General features: G+C 38.5%; 1 protein-coding gene across 1 annotated transcript in view; it reads left to right on the top strand.

Annotated features, from left to right (window-relative positions):
- Positions 1–20,677, top strand: part of LOC126858450 (POU domain protein CF1A) — a 43,546-nt gene that overhangs the window by 5,062 nt on the left and 17,807 nt on the right. The window lies entirely within an intron of this gene.

Below are 20,677 nucleotides of genomic sequence, written 5' to 3'. Positions count from 1 at the left end.
TTGTCAGATCTTATAATGTATTTTAAATTTTATGACAGAAGGCGATGAAAGCCAGAATATAAAATTTAAAGTGCTGTGAAAAAAGAGTATTTCTCGCATAAATGATATATGAAATTTTAGATTGTTCTTATGTAGAGCAGATGCGCTTTTACCTAATCTTTTTTTATTTGTTTGCCGATCGTCTCTTCATACGTATCATCTCGCACAAAATTTTGGTTTCTTTTATTCGTTGCTTCTGTGAATCTCGGCGCGCATAACTAATTCACGTGTGATATGAAACATACAGAGACACTGATTAAAGATACCGAAGCTGTCATTCTCGCCGTCGGTAAAATTAAGTTGTTAAATGTAGTTTTTAAATTTTAAATGATCAGAGAAAATGTAATAATAAGAATAGATACACGAGAAATTTTCTTTACATATTTTATAATATTTGATAATTTCAAATAATGATCAAAAACTACACGCATCATCATACATTGTTATAATTAAAAGAATCTTATCCTTAGTCAATATTTTAGACAATTGCAAAATTTTATTTTCCCCGCGTGACATTTACTATTTGGCATAGAAATATCTGCTTAATTCAGTTAAAATCTTCAGCGATGTTTTATTCTGTATATAGATGTGTAGAACGATAGGTTTTTCTACGAGAAACAAACATGACCTTACACGCTCTATGAAATTTAAATTACGTCTCAAAAAGCCACGCGTTCGAAATCGAGACAAGATCAAGCGTATGTTTGTTTTTTCTTTTTCTAGTGCTTCGTCAAGGTTTCACTTTTTTTGATGTTGTTTTTAAATCGTTCGGCACGGAGGTGGTCACGTGTCTCGTGCAGCACCCCCATCCTGAATATTCACGCGCTTTTTTGTGCGTCTTGCTCTCTCTCTCTCTCTCTCTCTCTCTCTCTCTCTCTCTCTCGCTTCGATAATCGCGTAGAGTACCAATGTTTTCCAATCTGCTCTATAATATTTTGCCGTATAATTCTAGGCGTTAGCAATTAACGATCTCGGGACAGTGTTTTGAATACGCACGTAAAAACGTCACGCGATGCATTCGCAAAAAGATCTCTTTCCATTATCGCGAGTCCCCTCGATCACCTTTTGGGGTTGCTTTGTTCAGCCGTTTTTTTTTTAACTATTGAACCCTTTCGATCGACTCTCCGCCTTTTTTACGGCTCTTTCTCGGCGTCGTGAAATGCGTAGGTGGTCGCAAACTTCATAGCGCCGACGCGCACCTTTGCTCTCTCTCTCTCTCTCTTTCTCTCTCCGGCGATTTATTTTCCACTTCGATCGTTGTGTGGTACCTTGGTTAGTTGCGACGATGTACCAACAATGTGCCTACGCGAAACGCGGCGTCACCTCTTTTTCTTTTTCATCGGTAGGCTCGTTACACAGCGTGTCGTGCGAATTTATCCGTCTGGCGTCATCGTTTGTCGATGTGCTGGTATGTCTGACAGTTGTTGTCCTTCGATTGTTTCAATTTGCCAGCTTTGCGACTTTCCCGTCGCATGACTATTTAATCTTTTATTAAATTTAATATTAATGTAAAGAAGATATTATTTTCTAGACATTGACTTGATTGTCAGGAAATTTTTCATACAATTTTTCTATTTTTTTTTTAAATTTTATTATTAACATTAATTGCACGATTTATATTTTTACTTTACACATTTCTTTGGTCATTGTAATTAGAATGCTTAAAACAACAGAATGATGATAATGGCATTGGCGACTCATTACCACTCGGATCATCGTAAAAAGCGCATTCCTGATGGGCACGTTCTTACTTGAATAAGGTAGTTCAACAAACCCGTTTGTCATAGTCTATTAATGCCCGAAACATCGCGTTGACATTGCATGTATTTACCGAAATACCGACGGTAATTTATATGCTTCCGCGGTGTCGTACTTGCGTCTGACAGTTGAGGCTGCGTAACGATGCGCTAGATATGTATAAACTGCTCGGTACGCGTTAATAACGGCATATACTTGGCGAGTTAAAAGAGTCGTTTAGGGGCGAAAACGCGCGGCGAAGCCGCAGCTTGTAATTCATGGTCCAATTTAGGAAGAGAGAGATATTTTTATAGGGATGCATGACGATCGTGCTATGGAGCGCGCGTCGGGGAACCTTAATAAGGAGGGCCCACCTCGTAAGGCACCTCGCCGAGGCCTACCGCACCGGAGATGACTCTCTGGACGAAGCGGCCACCGCGCGACCCGCTAATCACCGTAATTCTTGATCGTTATAATGCGCTTAACGCATCGCGGGCCATTCATTTCCGTAATTCTTCGACGTTCCGATAATGGCACAGTATCCTGAGTGCGACCCAACCTTTTGGCCCTGTCAGACCCTACTTAAGAGTATTCAGCCGTTGCGCGTCTATGATACGTGATACTATTTGATTTCGAATATTTTTATAAAATGAATCTAGTCTTTGGCGCTATTATTTATAAAGACAATACTTGTTGTCTTTCTGCCAATATAATATGTGAATATCTTTATAAAATATTTCTACATAGAATTTGAATTAATAGAAATGAAATTAACAAATATAGAGTGTTGTAAAAAATTCCTTTGAATTTAATTTCAGGAATTACACATACATTTATTCGTCTGATAATTTGTCTTCTCACGAATTTGAAAGTTCAGCTTCTTTATTACGATCGATAGTTTTTTTGCACACTATGAATTAACATCTTCTATAATCAGTTAATGCATATTCGCTCTTTGTACTATCGTCCGAGCATTAAGGTCTTATCTATGACTATCACAGTGGCTCACGCTCGCGATGGAGGTATATTTGCCTACCGGGACGAGCTTTGCAATTTTACGAGATCCGATATTAGACCGTCCATCCTCGTGCGAAGATAGAGCCATTGAGTCCTTCCTGCATTAGCGACGCTCGTTAGCCTCCTCATTCATTGGAATACAGTCGTCCTTCTTTGACATAATCGCCGCGCCATCATCGCGTCAAATCCTTGTTAGATCCATTTACTGATGCCGGCGAGATGTGTAATGGAAACGTTTCCATTTTCCCGTAAGTTTGCTCCAAGAAATTTCAGACATTATGTCGCCCGACGTCATTAAGATCGCGCTAATGTCAGTCTCATGCATTACAGTGTCTTTCCCTGATTATCCTCTTTTTATTCACATACGTAATTATTGTCTGTAATAATGACGGTGTAGAAACGTTTATATTTTGTAAATTCATAGTCGATTTGGAACCATCAGCTATGGGAGTGTTTCTGAAATATTATGCGGCTTTGCTTGTTGACTGGATCGACTTTTGACTTGCTACTGATATTTACTTCATATTAAATGATTCACAGTACAAAATCTGTTTTTACAAAGGAGGAAAATTCGAATCAATTTCACGAAATATGGCGAAAATCTCATAGCAGTTTCGTGAACATTCAAATTCTACTCGAAAAGATTACAAACTTGCGTTAAATCTCGGAAATTCGCTTAAACATGTTGTGCGAAAATATTTGCAAATGCGATGTTAATAGAACCTTCTTTTTTTATCAGGAAACAAAAAAGCTCATCTCTTATACTTATTGTTAGTGTGACGTATTATTCTCTCTGCTCAAAATATAGCGGTTTTACTGTATATTACATTACGATAATGACATCCGCGATTATGTATATTATTATCAGTCATAGCTTCTGTGATTATTTGCTCAATTGGCCGTTGTTGCTTATCACCGGGGATCTTTCCACATTTCTTCGAGATAGCGCAATATGTCGAATATATTTTCGACTCCGTTGGCTTTATTTTCGCGCCTCCCAAGGATCGTATTTGCCAAGAAATAGTGATCACTTACGAGAAATTCCACTTTTTTTTTTAAGAGATCACATTGCAAGCTTTGATAAAGATTTTGTTAATGAAATTTTCATACATTTTATTGATTAAATCCAGTGCTGGCAAAAACATAATCGGTGAAATATATGTCGATGCTTTTAATTGTAAATCCGTTTTTAATTTCAATGGCAAGTGCAATCTCAATAATTGTAATCATGTAAGTGATTACACAATGCCGCAACGTTCAATTTAAAAGTGCTGTAAATTTATTTTTAAAACGCAAATATATCGCATTCATGAATGACATAGGAATTGACGTATGACGTTCATTATTAAAATGATTTAAAAGATTTCACTTGCGCCATTTGCATATACATGTGTATATTTTTTATACACGCTGTTCCCGAATAATTCAATTGACGCTCGTGAATTATAAATTCCGCGTTGCGGAGATTGCCCTGCACATTGATTTTATGATGCGATCCTTTTTACTGCCGTATAAAAAGTTGTTAGCGAATTAAATATTGATAGGAAAATTTTCCTTCGAGAAGCGCATTGCCTACAAATATTTTGCATTAATTAATTAATCACATATTATTATAATAATAATATTTGCGTCACATTAACAAGTTGCATATGAGATATGTTAAAAGAATGTTGTATGGTGATATGGATGTTTGAATTTTCATCAACGTTTGTTATTGCATACTAGTTACTACCTTTTTTTTTTTTTTTAAAAATGTCAAAGAAGAGAAAAAGAGGATGAAAGGCAAGGAAGATAGAAAAAATTGATTCATAAAGATGCATATAGATTTGATGCACATTTTCTTATCGTATTATCATCATGTAAAATATTAATATTAATTAATTAAATATAATATTAGATGTAATATTATATTGTGTAAAAAAATAAATATATGTAATAAATGTATGTATTATATATTATATATATTAGTAAATATACATACATATACATACATATATATATATATATATATATATATATATATATATATATATATATATTAATATTAATTTATGTGAAATTATGCAATGATATGATATGATACGAGGATACGTAACAAGTCTATATTTATCTTAATGTAAAGATTTGTTGAACTAACAAAATCATCTGCCATCGCGGTTAAATTTGTTGTGAGAAACGAAACGAGAGAAAGCAATACAACTTTTCCCCATAAAATTTTGATCGTTTAGATGTATAATTTGATTGATTGAGAGAGAGAGAGAGAGAGAGAGAGAGAGAGAGAGAGAGAGAGAGAGAGAGAGAGAGGAAAGGAAAGGAAAAACGAGTACATGGCCGTGATTTTGTTATGTCGACAAACGATTTTACTCATCGGCATTGTAGCGAAGCGCACGATTATGAGAATCTTTGCAAGATTGACGAATGCTTATAATTTAGCTCTCGCGCAAAAAGAATGGGCGTCCCCGGCATCGAAATTAACAGTGATCGATCGCATTGGGTGATTTTATTGGCTGAATAATCGGAATCGTTCGTTTTTTAGAGCGAAACACGAGCAAGAGAGAAAAAGAGAGAAAGAGTGAATGAGAGAGAGCAAGAGAAAGAGAGAGAGAGAGAGAGAGAGAGAGAGAAATTAATGCAAAATTGAGAAATGAATGAGTTGTTCGCGCAAAATTCAACGTTTTTTTTGAACATATAAAAAAAGGGGGCAAAAAGAAGTGTGAAAAGCGAGTGACATAAAAGTGTACGCGTGCGATTGACGAAAGATCAATGTCGATTATTGCGATCGTAGCGAACAACATGTTCGGACGTATGAAAATCGAGGAGCTCAGTTGTTCGTTAAGGAAATTGTATTCTGGGCGCATTGCCATGAGCAAACAAATTGAAATTTGACAATTGATAATTGGATCATTCTCCGAGGCTAAACTAATTTTTTCCTTCTTTCTTATTTGACAGAATCAATAATAATGATTTCACAAAACAACCGCGCTCTTCGATTCGATCCCGTGCAGAGAATGAAATCGGTATAATTTCAATTATTTGTTATATATATGTTTGTTAAAAAAAAAAAAAATATATATATATAGCTTGATTGATATTTCAAATAAAGTTGACAGAAATATTTAAATATAAAATACCATCTTTAATATCTCACGTATGTTTTGTATTAAATTTTTATTTTAAACTTGAAACGTATTTTTCTGAGAATTTTTCTGACAATTTTACAATTTATATTTTGTATTTTATATTTAAATAATTTTTTTCATTTATAAATCACATAATTATAATATGCGTATCTGTAAAAACGTCGAAATGTAAACTCATAAAAATTACACTGATTTCGATGGATTTTAATTTCCGATCGTTTTCTTAAAATATTAACGCGTACGGCTGCTGTAAATTGCGAGCGATGTGCACATAAGAGAGAGGCGACAAAGAGACATGTAAAGATACGTAACTTAGAGATACACGTATACACGAAATCGTTAAACAATACGCATTTGTAAACAATTCTTTTCCCTGCCCTTTTTATCTCTATGCTGTATATTATTAATATAATTAAATCTTAATTATTATTAACACGTAAAAATAAAAATCTGGCGAATGATGGTGAACATACGTTTTGTTAGAATGGCGGAAGTTAAATTACTACTGAATTTCGATTAATAAATGACATGAAAGTAATACAACATACATCTGGTGTTTTGCTTTATTTGCCGAATCATCATCATCATCATTTGTGGTCGGAAAATTCTCATCTCTCTCTATCCTTTCGATATTCTATATCAATACCATGAGAATAATCTTATCTCCTATGGATTCTCTATATAAATTATTTGCTGTCTCATAATGCATGTTTGTATGTGTGCGTGAGTGTATGTGTTGATTCAATAAATACAAAAATTTCTCTAAAAGTTTCGATTTTTGCCAACAATCTACATTTCTCGTTAATAACTGATAAGCGCTTCTTGCACGAGATAAGATCATACATTCAGCAGGCATTTAAGATTAAAGAACTCTACGAATTTCCATCTGAATTTTACGGAAATGAGTATTGACGCGTCACTAATCAATCAGTTATTCAGTTCTTTCGTAGTGGTTCAAATTTTTTTGCGAATTTTTTTCTTCTTTCGTCGAATCATCGTGGGCGAGCACTTTTACTCTCGCGTCTCATTTCCATCTATGATGTATCCATGAATAATTACATATAAATCTTCATTTGCGTGACTTAACCGTGGCTTGATATTGAAGTCTTTCATTGTATTAATTAAGAGCTTAATAAGCAGCGTGAGCGACGTGAAAAAACGGGGAAAAATGTGTATTCGCGCATATATAATTGATCGAATCTGAATAACTCTTCATCTCTCCGAGACCTTTCCCTCGCAATTGTCTTTCGTATTTCCACGAACAAAGTACAGCTCTGCTTATCAATCGATAAGCGAGAGCGGTACCTCGGCCGATCTCTCGATTATTCCATCTCGTATACCACATCGTGTGTAATTATCACACGATATGATGAAATTGCCACGACAGCCAAGTGACAAGCGGAATAATCGCGTGTCGCAGAAAGAAACATGCCTGAGATAGCAAAATTGATTAAGCGTCGTTTATGATATTGTGGGAAATGAGTATGCCTCAATATGTATTATATATAATATTATTATGATTGAATTGAAAAAGTATTGTTCACAATTATTATTTGCTTTAAAATAATCGATAAAAAACTCGAACGCACGGTGGAAAATCGAAATTATATTACATCGCGTTCTAAAATTAATTAATAGTCAATTAGCGTCACATGTGATTAGACATATGCACATATTGAGCGGCGAGCGATATTTTAATAATTATTTCGAATAATTAATAGAATTTTTTTTTAACATTTTTCATTATAATACTTTAATATATTTTTTAGACGCATTATTTATGTTTCACAATTTGTTTTATCATCATTTAGTAATCCATTACGCAAAGAAGGTTGGAAAATATTACTCTAACGTTCGTGAGCTCCTAGAGATAGCCTGCTGTGTTGTTTGCTCATCATCGAACGCATCATACTGATTCCGAAGGTGCTCCTCGCTACGCCTACGGTTACGCATCGAAGGCTCGTGTCGTTATTGCTTATCGCGAAATCGAATATCTTAGCACGTTTTACCTTGAAGAAGCAAGTCGCCTCCTTCCATCGAATTTTATTACTTACGTCAAGTGACGTAATCCGAAACAAAAAAGGCTTTACAACATCGACTTTATCCGGTAACAATTAACGCATATCTTTGTTTTTTTTTTTAATTATATTGATTTAGATTTGCGCTTCATTATCGTTCACCGTTTAGAATCTGGTCGCTTCCGTTGCTCAACTATTTAAAAAATTTCTGATTGGATAATCCCAAACGATATATTTATTATGACGCTTATTTTCTGGGCATTCTTTTTTTTTATTTATCTCGTAAACATTACGTCAATAGCTGGATTACTTGATAAACCAGAATCGCGATGTAAATCATATAAAAAAATTGGATTGCAAAAAATAATAACATTAGACGGAAGGATAAAAGAAATATGTTTAGAAGAATCTATAACATAATTCAGATTTAAAAAGAGGGAAAAAGATTAAAAAAGGTAATGGTTTCTCAGTAATTAAAAATTCACGTGGAAAATATTGATTTCCATTATTTTTGTTTGTGTGTGTGTATGTGAGACGCTATTTCAAAAAATTTTTCACACATTCACGCTGCAGTTTTTTCGATCGATATTCAGATTTCTTTATTGGATTTTGCTCGATATTGCAGGACCATTTCGAAAACTTGATGAAACTAATCGAAGAGCACGTAGTAAATTATTATCGTAGCCGAAATCATTCTCGATTTGACGTAACAAGATTTCTGCTATCGCAACCAGTATGTCGATGTTCATTATATCACGCATGATTTGACGCTTTTCGCTGAAATTATTGGTTATCGTGTCACATTGAATTTGGGTCATGAAATATTTAGATTGTTGCTGGATTTTGATGGTTTGTCCACGTTTATATCTACATTACTATTCTACACATATGTGATTTAATTGGAAGCATTGTTTGATCTAATTTTTCCACGTGGGATTGAAGGAGAGAGGAGGTCTTTTCCGATGCGATAAAAATATTACAGCGTTACATAAAAATCTTTTTATACAACAAGAATATGTCATAATCTTACACGGAAATATATTACGAGAAAAAGCTCTACATATACTCTACATATTCCAATATATTGATTTAATAATTAAACGCTATGCGCAGTTGACTTGATCGCATGGAAGTATATATATCAAATTATGGAATGCGAATTTTCTTTCTTAAATAAGTGATCTTGTTTATGCGAATCCGAGTTGATTTTGTAATAATTAAAAAGTTTAAATTTGAGAAATAATATATAAAATATTGAAAGCGAGATTCTTAAGATTTTTGGATCAAAATTTAGAATGTAGATTGCTTTTTAATAAGCAATTCATATAAATGTTTTGATTTTATTAGATAGATAGATTCTTAACATTTTCCTTTCGATATATTTATTGTTTTTCTGTTTTGCTCCGTTCGATCGTCCGTCTGTCTTGCGGCGATTTCGCTGCCGTAAAATTAGCAGGTGCAAAAGGTGCTCGATAAAGGCGTTCGTCTTTATTGTATCGGGTAGGACAACGACGTAACGGCTCGTTTCTTCCACTCGAACTCCATGTCCCAATTGTGTAACGGGCTTAAAGCACTTTAAACCACCTCTCGTGCCACGCCAAACGACGCGTAGGATACGACTGACCGTTATATTCCGAACGCGTTCGTTTGTCTCGTAAATCTCGAGCGGGTAAAGCCGTGGCGTCTCGCCTCTTTTACAACCCGCCGAATCTATTCGAGAGAATAATACTCCTCTGCCGGCGTTTGTCGCGGCGATGAAAAATACTCCGCTGCTTCTCGCGCGTCTTCTCGCGTGCGTGTACGCTCGTGCGAGAGTATTTTTACAGCCGGTTTTTACACGCATTGTGTTCGCGCATTTATGTCGCGCTTATTTTTACGGCCGTTAAAGGCGAAAGGATGTGATCGCGTGGCCGGGAAACAGCCCGTTGATTTCATTGCCTGCCTTCGTTTCCTGCTGTGGCTTTCCCGTGCGCAAATTAATCCTCTGATGCATTAGTCAGCCGATTCAATTTCTTCGTCCGAGAATCGCACGCAATTTCGTTCAAAATAATAATTAAATTAAGAATCGAAATTTATTTTTTTCATAATACAATGTGATTGAGGAATTAAAATCCCGTGTTCAATTTTAACAGCTGGTTCTTCGGTTTTTTAGTTTGACAAGAGTATCTATTTAAAGTCTTGACGTAAAGTTTTATAGACCCGTCAGTAAACGCACTTATAATTTCCGAATTAATTTCGTATAACGTTTGCGGGAAGCCTGCGACAATAATACACGCGGCAAGACGACGTAAAAATCGCTGAGACATTAATATGCAAATTCCGGCACGTTGATGGCGAAGATCGCGGCTTCCTCACGCTGATCTTTGCCAATCGAGGCGAATGGGCGTCACGACCAAGATATCGCCTTACGATCTACTCCTCTTCGGAAGCGCGCAAAACGTGCTCCAGGTAATCTCGGCCGAGAAAGTAAAAGACGATGACCATAATCGTGGTTATCGATAGCGCCGCGCTAGACCACGCGACCCGTTTCGGTAAAACTTGTAAAACTCCTAGACGTGCCGATTATCATCGCATCCATCTCAACAAATTTTTTTTTTTTTTTTTTTCTTTGATGAATTTGCAATCAATTTTTTCGCAGCGACAATATCAATGTATCAATGTTTTTTTTTTTAAGTATTATAGGATAGTTACAGGAAAATATATATAATTGGATCTTCTCGAACTAAGCATTATGAGTAGACAAAATATTTATTGATATAAATAAGAGATGAATATCACAAATATCCAAGGAGAAATCTGTTCTAAATTAAAGAGCGTGCTATATTAAAGATCGATGCGGTGATATGAATGACCCTGTTTTTGTATGCCGACGCACGAGGATCGCGCGGTGCGCAACGGAGGTGACGATCAGGTGGGGCTGACACGTGCTTCCGGTTCCTCGTGCCGACGAAAGAACGGTTCCCCGGTGCGCAACGTTTAAGTGGCCGGCGTGCCATCCGGGCGTATCCACGCGAGGCAGATTATTATGTTAATGTGCGAATCGGCTTTAATTATGTGTGGAAATGTGCATCCGATTAAGATTCATCGCACGCGAAGGATCGAGAAAGCGAGATAGGCCGCGGAACTTTAAGCACTTTTCACTCACTGCATCATTGCGTTTCTGCGAAGAGTGCGCAGCGAAGCGCGGCGCATTCCGTGATTAAGCTGTTAACACGCGCGCTCTTTAGATATATTTCTCCGAGCAGAGGTTCGAGACAATCATTTTTCTAGGCATGCTAAAATCATCATTGACGTATTAATATTAACACATTTGTATTAATCGATCGCCACAAAAGTATGCATTTTTTTATTTACGTATTTATAGGATTGTTAAATATATTAAACTTGGAATTATGAGACCTGTTAATTATCTTGCAAGATATTATAATGTTGCCTTTCATGTTGATGTCGCACTTATTTAATACATATAATACTTATTTAATAAAATAAGTTGCATTGCAACTTTGATAAATTAACACTGTCAAATAATTACATAATGTACGTTTTATAAAATTATAAATAGAGAGTCTATTATTTTTTTATTCTGGTATCAATGTTATATTAATATTGTAATTACATCAAGCGTTAGAAGCTGACAATTGATTGATACTTTATAACTTGCATCAGATTGACGATGATACATCTTTGCGTGAAACTGTTAAGTCGTCTGAAACTCATTTAAATCCTATCTTAAGATATAACAGCCTTTAAACATCGTTATTATACTCTCTCTCTCCCGTTCTACCGATTTCATCCCCAGCAGCGCTACTCGCCCCCGGTTTCGAATCACAAATGTACTAATTTGACGCTACACCTGTCACACCCTCGTTAGCTCCGCTCTTCCGTCATTGACAGTGACATCGGTCACTTCGGAAGTCGTTCTCCCCTTCCGTCGTCGCGTTACGATTCACCGATCGTGTGTACCCCGGTCATCGGTAACCACGGCTTCTGCGGTGAAAGCAGACCAAGAGGAAGAGAGACAGAGAGGTAAAAAGCAGCGCGCGAAACCAGATGCCAGCCAGGAAATCGTCGGATGGTTTCACCTCGGCGATGCGTGACACGCGCGAACAATGAGCGGCGTATCGAAGAGGGATGAAACTGACCGACAAGCGAGAGAAGGAAGAAAGGAAAGCGGAGACAGAGAAAAAAAGATGCTTCATGAGGGAGATATGTAAAATCCGAGTATTCCGAGGAGGAAGAGAGGGAAAGTCATGGGAAGAGAAAGGGAAACGAGCGACGAAGAAACGAAAAGAAAGCCGAGAGACGACGGGAAAAACGAGAGATGAAGGGGAGGAAGCGACAGGGAGAGAGAGAGAGAGAAAACGGGAGACGAGAGGGGATGATAGCGGAGTGGGGTGGCTGATAAGAGAGAGGCGAGTTCCTCGAGGAGGGAGAAAACGGAGGGATGAAACGGAGGGCGCAGGCGCTACTCAACCCCTATCAACCCCTATTATGTAGCCCTCCGATTCTAGCGGGCATGCGCTCTGCGACTCGTGTATTCCTAGTTTGCTTCCCGCAGTCCTTTCTCATCCCTTCGCCTTCTCAATCCCTTCCCTCGGTGATTTCGTTCACACCTACCGAAATTATTTTTTATAGGCGTAACGCGACGGTCTGCGTGGATTCGCCGCGCGTGCACGCTGCAATTTGTGCCGCGACGTTTCGTTCTCAGGATCCTCGCCACTTTCTTCAACACGATCAATTTGACGAATATTGGTCTTCTCAAAGTTTCTAAAATTTTAACATCGACTCTTTCAATACTTTATTTGAAAATATTCTACCGTTTTTTTTTTAAATACATTGCAGCAACTTCATATTTCATCTTACCCGCGTAACATTTTCATAAAAATGTGCCATTTATTATACATAATTCATTCATATAGAATAACATACACGTATTCATAGATTTTAAAAAAGATTCTTTGCGTGTGAGAGAAAAATATTTCTTTTTGTAAGAAGGCAGAGTGAATTCGCCAACTCTCTTTAGTCTGATCTCCATTTGAATGCGAAAAGATCAGGAGATGCGAAAGGGTAGTTATTCAATGGAGTCGCCATATGGATTCCGGTTCTCTCTCTCTCTCAAGAGAGAGAGAGAGATCTCGTTATCACGGCGCCAATCCCAATCGCCTTCCCGACATTCCTCGGGGATCGCGTATTAGTGAGCCGTGCTGCGATCGGTCTGCAGTGTATTGATTTAATAGCTGATTGATAAAGGTGGCCGCACGCACAAGAGGCCAGTAGCCGTACAAAGTCGGCTCTACATGTTACCCGACCTTATCTGCAATACCATAATTATAGCTAGCGACACCTCTCGCGCGACTCTGCTGGATCTTCATCTTGGAGTGCTACCTTTGTTCATCAGCATTCCGTGCGTATGTCTGCAAGTGTAGACATTTTGCTGCTTTGTACAGGCTGTTTCAGGCAAAATAGTCAATATTTAAAAACAAAAGAATTTTCTTTTTGTTATATATTTTTAAATATTTACAATTTCTTTTTATATCTCTCTTTTTTTTAAATTAATTATAAATTAATTTAATTTATTTAAACTACATATTTTATATATTTTCTAAATTACTTGGAATTTTTTTTTTTTTTTTTATAAAAAAAACTGCGTAACGATGAGAAACGAGTGAAAGATAACGTGTACGCTTGACAAGATAACGCCGGCCTTAATTATGGGATATGCACGCGCGTAGAACCTCTCGTTCGCTTGTCGAGCGTGTCGCTCGAGCCTCGCAAATTGTCGTTACTTCTGTTAATTAGTTATTGACGAACATTTCGCCGCTCCCTTAATGCCTGCTTCTCTCGAGGGATCCGGAGCGTAACGAACGCGTAGACGCAGTCGTTCTCGCTCGCGCATACGTTTAGATGACGCGACGAGGAAATGGAAATGCGAGAATAATACGCCAAACCGCAAAGAATTCTATCTAAGTATCGGTTAAATAAGCGTTTTCCCCGAGTGCGGTCTTGCAAACTTACTCATTCTTCCTTAATCATTCCTCGTCCACAAATAACTTGAGCGATTGAGAAAATAGTTCAAAACATATCTGTGATATTTTTTTCTACATTTATCGTAATAGATAAAGTAATTAACATAGGACTTTTACTTCATGCTAAATTGTCCAATTTATGGCAGTCAAATTGGCTTTAAAATAGTTTTTTATTGGATAAATTCAATACAGATATTTATATAGAATTTAATTTTTTACAAATAAACGCACAATCAGTTTCCAACTATCATTCTCAAAATATTTCACGAGTTACTTTGACATTTCTACGCCTTATTCAGCGCGTATGTCTTAAAATTTTCGCTCGTAGAAGGAACACGAGAGGAAATATTTTATCCCTTCTGACTCTGCGGAGTTTCTTCAATACTGCAACAACAGCCTCTTCTCAAGGTAATCGTCTCGTTGACATTCCACGGGCGTATTAGCGAGGCGTGAACAGATCCTGACACCAGCGCATTGATTTAATAGCCGATGCCCACACTAGGATCTTCGGCGCATTTCTCGTCGTCTTCTATATACGAGCGGACGTAGGTACCTACATACCTACGTACGTGCATACGCGACACGCGTGTGCGGAGGAAACAATTGAACGCCATCCTTCCCTCTCCCCGTTTTTCACTCTAAACCTCTTTCTCTCCCTCTGGTCGCCGCGCTCATTCTGTCTCATTCTCTTTTTGCCTGCATCTCTCTCTCTCTCTCTCTCTCTCTCTCTGTCTTTCTCTTGCTTTTTCTCCTTCTCTCGCGCTCTGAAGCTTAATAAGCACCGCTACCTACATTCCATTTCCGGTGACGCTGACGTCACTCAACAATCCGGCTACGGACAGCGAGTGCAAGCCGCGTACGCGAGACTTCATCTATCGTTTACGTATCTCCGTTTCTTTCATTTATCGCGACTTCTTGGCTTTTCATTATGACTTGGTTTTAAGGGATAATGCAACTTCACAGTCAAAATCGACAAAATACAATAATCTTGGACGAATTTGAGCGACAACAAAGATTTTTATCTTTTTTTCCTAGCATTCATGCATTATTTCTAAAATAAATGCGAAAAAAGAGAAAACGATTAGATTCATAAACAAACAATAAGAACTGATAAGCAAGCCTAGGCCCCAGAATCTTAACCTGCATCATGCTTCGTTGTTTTCGAATTTCTCGCAAGCAGTCAATTTTGCAAATTTTCCAACAACATTCTTCACACTTGGCATGATCGAAAATACATCGGCGCATATCGACCTCATCATCTAACATTCGTTCTTGGTCCCACTCAACACCATCAAGTCGCGCGAACTCGTCGATGTTAAGTACCACGGGTCCACTTCGTGGGGAGATTCCTCACAGACACCTCGTCCTTACTTTATTCGCTTCTCGTCCGTCATTTTTTTCGCCGTTATTTTCTGGCCGTTTCTTTTTCTCGTGAAATTGCGTATGGTCTCGGCGAAAGGGATAGAGAGAGGGAGCACAGAGAGAAACGGAAAGAGGAGAGGAGAAAGAAAGAAATAGGGAGAGAGATCGAAGTGACAATGGAGACAAACGGAGATCGAGAGACGGACGTGGCGTAAGAAAGAAAAGAGAGAACCGATCTCTCATGCGCGTGTCCGACAGCAACACAACCAGGTAGGCCTTGAACAACTCGGGGACCCACGCGCGTACGGCACTCTAGGAGTGTTGGCTCGTATATAGAGGCATTCTCGGCTGGCGCTGCCGGGTAAAAGACAGATAAATAACTCAGGTATGGCATTGGCTAAGTAAACGAGCCTACGCATGCGCTCGTGAAACGTACACCTGTACGTCCACGTGTCGCGTTACATACGTGCGTATATACCCGCGTAACGTGTGTGTAACGCACGTCATATACGAACGCGGCACTCATATACGCCTCTTGTACGGTACACGCTCGCGTGGGCGGACTCGGACTTATCCATGTGAATACGCGTCGCGATTTTTTTCCATCTTTTTCTCATTTCGTGTGCACGGTATACGTATATTATGCACGTGTGTATGTACGGCGAACTTGGTCCGCCGGTGTGCGCTGCAGCACGATAAAGATTGAACGCGTTTCTCTCCCGAGAGCACCGTGCTTTTTTAGGTAGCCGAGATCCTGTCAGTATCCGCCGAGACATTCGCTTGACTTATGCACTGCCCGCGGAAACGCGCTCGGTTGCGAACGAATGACGGAACTAGCGCTTGCCTGAACCGTAAAAGCGTAGGAGATGACCTTCTCGCAATGCCAGCAACTTGATTGGAAATATTATCTCGCTAAGAATTTCCACAAGATGTTCATGTTATTTTGGAAAATTTTATCTCGCGTCACAGCAAATTTGTATATATATTTAATTTAAAATTAATTTTTAACTCTTTTCCAAGATTTGTGTGTGTGTGTGTGTGTGTTAGATGTATCATTAGACATTTTTAAAAGAGTGATCTTGCAAATTCATGACAATTAATTTTGTATGAATTAGTAGTATATATAAATAATAATAAATTTTTCTGTCATGGATAAGTTCATTCATCACAAAATATTAATTATTATATAAAATATATAAAATTTATTTTTATATATATTTTAATGTTTGACAATATGTATCTATTTCTAAATACATGTGTATTTTAATAATATCATATTACATAATAATATATATATAATATCACACCTTGGAAAGAAGTACACCTACAAACTTGCCTTCCGCAAGCATGTGATGCAAACGGAAGCCAGCCATTTCATTTAAATGCGTGCATTCTGCAAGTTCCTCTATTCTTTTGTGGTTCCATTACACGTCAATAAAAGTGCCCAACACCCGGTAGTGAGATTTGACACTTGTAGAATGGACATCCCATGCAATCGAGATACGGACGAACTGACGGATGATCGGGCGTACGCCTCCTTACTCATTTATAAAGTTAATTGAGGGCAAACGTCCACCACGATCTACTGACTAACCCGAAAACATTTGTCGGAAAAGAACCAGTGAAATTCGTTGACAGCACTGAAATTTATTTTTATCAAATTAAAAAAAAAAAAGAAAGAAAAATCCTCATTCCGTAAAATATATCTTTTCGATGAAAAAAATATCGTGGTGTAAAATGTTATCTTTATGCTCGTCGGGAATAATTTTTTTTTCATTTACTTGCGAAGCTCACGTACAATCGACCTGCCTTCGACCAGACGCGTTCGCATGTGCTGACAAAATCATTTTTTACTCGCTTAAGAGTAAAGTATCGCACTTGTGAGCGTCATGTATTACAAATGCGTCTCGACTTCGCGAAATGCACTCCGTATGCGAAACGTATAATATAATGACAAGTTGACACGCCGTGACATAAACGCGACCCATATTCGTCAGGCACGAGACAGAATTACCGGGATGTGTGTGTGACGTGTAAAAATAATAAAGAAGCTTTTATGATAAATCGCGACGCAGATTGACACGTAGACACGAGAGTTAGAAGTTATGGAGTCACAAGCGACAAACTCCAACACGAACAATCGCGCATGACGCGACAGATCTATCAATTCTTCTTATACGATACTTTATCTGTGTTTCCCGCTCATGCAAATTAGACAACGTTGAAGAAAAGAAGCCTTTATTGTTGTACTCGGTAAATTTATTAACTGTAGTCATTCTATGTTTGTGTCGAGGCTTATCTTTTAACTTGGAATACACGTCGTTCCGTCGTCATTGTTGATCTTCGCGATCAATGCCACTGTCGAGAATCCACGTTTGCGCATAAAAGTTATTACTTTCGCAAAGTTAAGATCGAAATGCAGATATGTTGTTTTGCCTACATTTTTCTCGCACACGAGTAAGATCTATTCCGAGTTATTTATGAGAAATAGTATTGTTATGAAAAAAACAATGTTAGGCAAATTTATAGTAGGTGGTTTACGCTTAAGAAAGTCAGATGTAAAAACTTGATTAAGTGATTTATTTCTTACATATTTATAATTCGAAAGACCTCTTGATATTTTTGTTAAATTTCTTAAAATTAAAATCTCTTATTTGACATATATAGTCATCACAGTTTTAAATAAATTCATTAAAGTGACGAAATGTGAATGTGTGTGTATGCGTGACTTTTTTTCGATATCGCTCAGTTAGATGATAGCGACAATTAGTCATACATCTTGCAGATCGCTTTTTGACGTTTGAGAAATTAATTTGCACGTCACGTTTTTGTGACCATTCGAAACCCATTCGTATCATGTACTCGCGCAATCGTATGACGTACAACATTCGCATATTTCAAATACAGGGACCATCTGGTTACGTCGAAAAGGTGTGTTGCATTTCGCCGGGATACACACGAAAGATGACACGTGCTAATTTCACAGCAGCCGCGGATTAAATATTAATCATGCATTTTTCAGCCGCCGAATGAGATCGGACAAATCGCCGCGATAGACGCGCGGTCGCTATGATGAATTATAGTAACGGCGTGACAAGCTACAAATATTGAATCTAATTATGATAATGTGCTCTCCAGCAATCTATTTGCATTGCTGAATAATGAAGACACACAGGTGGCACACGGAAAGATCCCACCCTGATCGTTGCGCGAATAGTCCAGAGGGAGCGGGACGAATCCGGCGGAGAGGCACAGAGACTGAAATACAGAGAGATAGAGACACATAAATAGGATGATTACCGGATCAGCCGCAAGTGAGATAGAGAGGAGGCGAGAGTCTCTCTTTACTTTGGATATACGAGCTCTCGTTGCTGCGGTACCAGCGATCGCAGAGATAATATATCTCTATATTGCATCGGTGAATTTATAAGCAAAGATCTCGCGATTCAATATATATCTCATGTATACGATCGAAATGTAAACACGGATAATCGTAACGTAGTTTTCTTCGACGATATATTTCGTGTCCGTAAATTATTTGTTATCATTTTTGGAACACTCAAGCCGATATACGGAAGCAACGGGAATAAAGAAAATATTAGAAAGAACGACTTGCGAAAAATTTGCAAATTATTATATATTATTATACATCGTGTCGTACTCTTGTTTTTCCATTTTTTTTATCACCCTGCGATCGTTGCGTGATTGATTGCGTGTACTTTTAGAACTCTTTCGCTTCTTTTCTCTCTGAAACACTATTTACAGTTGTCATGCGAATCATTAATTAAATTGTATCACACGGACTCGTGTCGTCACGCTTGAAGCTGCGGACGAAATCGCCACGGACTGACCCTTTTCCACATTTTGTGAAACACACACGAAGCGTTCCTTTAATAGTACGACACGTGCACGCACTCGCGTGCCGCAGGAACGCGAAAGTTTTGCGTGCGTTTCCGTATACGACGCGACCCGCGGGACCGATAAAGCGCATTCAGATTAAAGCTCTTTGCTAGGGAACTTTTCGTAAATCTCGCCGGACTTCTTTTCGTCTCTAATCGAAAATCTGCCGTAAAGTTTTTGCCTTCGGGAGGTGCCGTTCGCCGCCGGGGCGATGATAAAGTGTCTCCGAGTGACCAATTCCGAATACAATATCGTACAACTCCTCTATGGTCTTGTAGAGCGGATTCGCCCGTTTCGTATCTCTGGGGAGCCATCATTTTGATTTATGTATTTTTAATACGTCGAATGAGGAAAACTTAGAAAAATAAGGGTCTTACGTACATAATACATTTAATATAATTTAAAGTTAAAGGAAAAGAAGAAAGAAAATTTCACACATGATGTATGTAAATCGCATGTATACAATTTTATCGCAGCATCGCGTAGGTTATTATGGAGAAGCTTATTCGCTAAAGAGAGATAATATATGCGAAGAAAACAATTCTCATCAATCTTTCGGAGAAAGGTCCGCTCCGAAGATCGCCATCGGAGGAATCGCCCCCGGAAGGAATTCCGCTCGCTCGGACGGACATTTAAACGAGGCGAAGGAGGGGCGCGTGTCTTCTGCCGCCGTGCCGCGTGTGGAACGCGTGTCTCATGCCGGCGTTGCATTCCGCATGCCCGCGGGAGGGCGATAAAACGTATGCAGATTAAAACATTTTATTTGAATGATAATATAACACTTGTTGATGCAAGCGCGTTGGCCTAGGTTAGCATAATAAACATTATGTAGATCTCTCCGCATCGCCGCCGCCACCGCCACCGCTATACGTTCCGGCTTCGTCCCGACATTACACAACGTTAAACTCCGCCGTACGTATGAGAACGTGTACGCGTACACGTACGTATGTGCGTGCACATACACTCGTCTTTTCCCCCTCTTCGCGCCTCCCGCCGTTCTTCGCGTACCCCGCCTCACCCCGCGCCTGTCCCCTCACGGTGCCCCTTATTCCCCCCCCCCATCCCCCCTGCCGTTACTATATTCACGAGACGTTCATTCATTAAAAGCGGCAGACTGCGTGCATTCTCAATTTTATCGATGCTCCAATCGACTTTACTGCCGCGTTCCCCCCTTTCACTCCGTTCGACTCGCCAACGTGGACAGCCGTTTTTCTCGCCGATTTCTAACCGTAACTAGGTCCCGATTTTTTTTTTTCCTCGCAAAACTGCTGGTATTTTGATAGCTCTGTTCGATGACTTTATATCGAGGCTTCCTGGCACAGTCACGCGTTGCATATACAAGATCGTCCGCAAACATCCATGGCCTCTTATGTAGCGGATTTGCCTTTATGGTATTATATTTGGTGCATCAGCCACGTTTTATAACCGTCCTATTGCT

The sequence above is a fragment of the Cataglyphis hispanica genome, chromosome 25 (genome assembly GCF_021464435.1).
Source record: "Cataglyphis hispanica isolate Lineage 1 chromosome 25, ULB_Chis1_1.0, whole genome shotgun sequence".
Classification (NCBI taxonomy): domain Eukaryota; kingdom Metazoa; phylum Arthropoda; class Insecta; order Hymenoptera; family Formicidae; genus Cataglyphis; species Cataglyphis hispanica.
The sequence above is the reverse complement of the archived record's forward strand: the minus strand, read 5'-3'. Positions and strand labels throughout refer to the sequence as shown.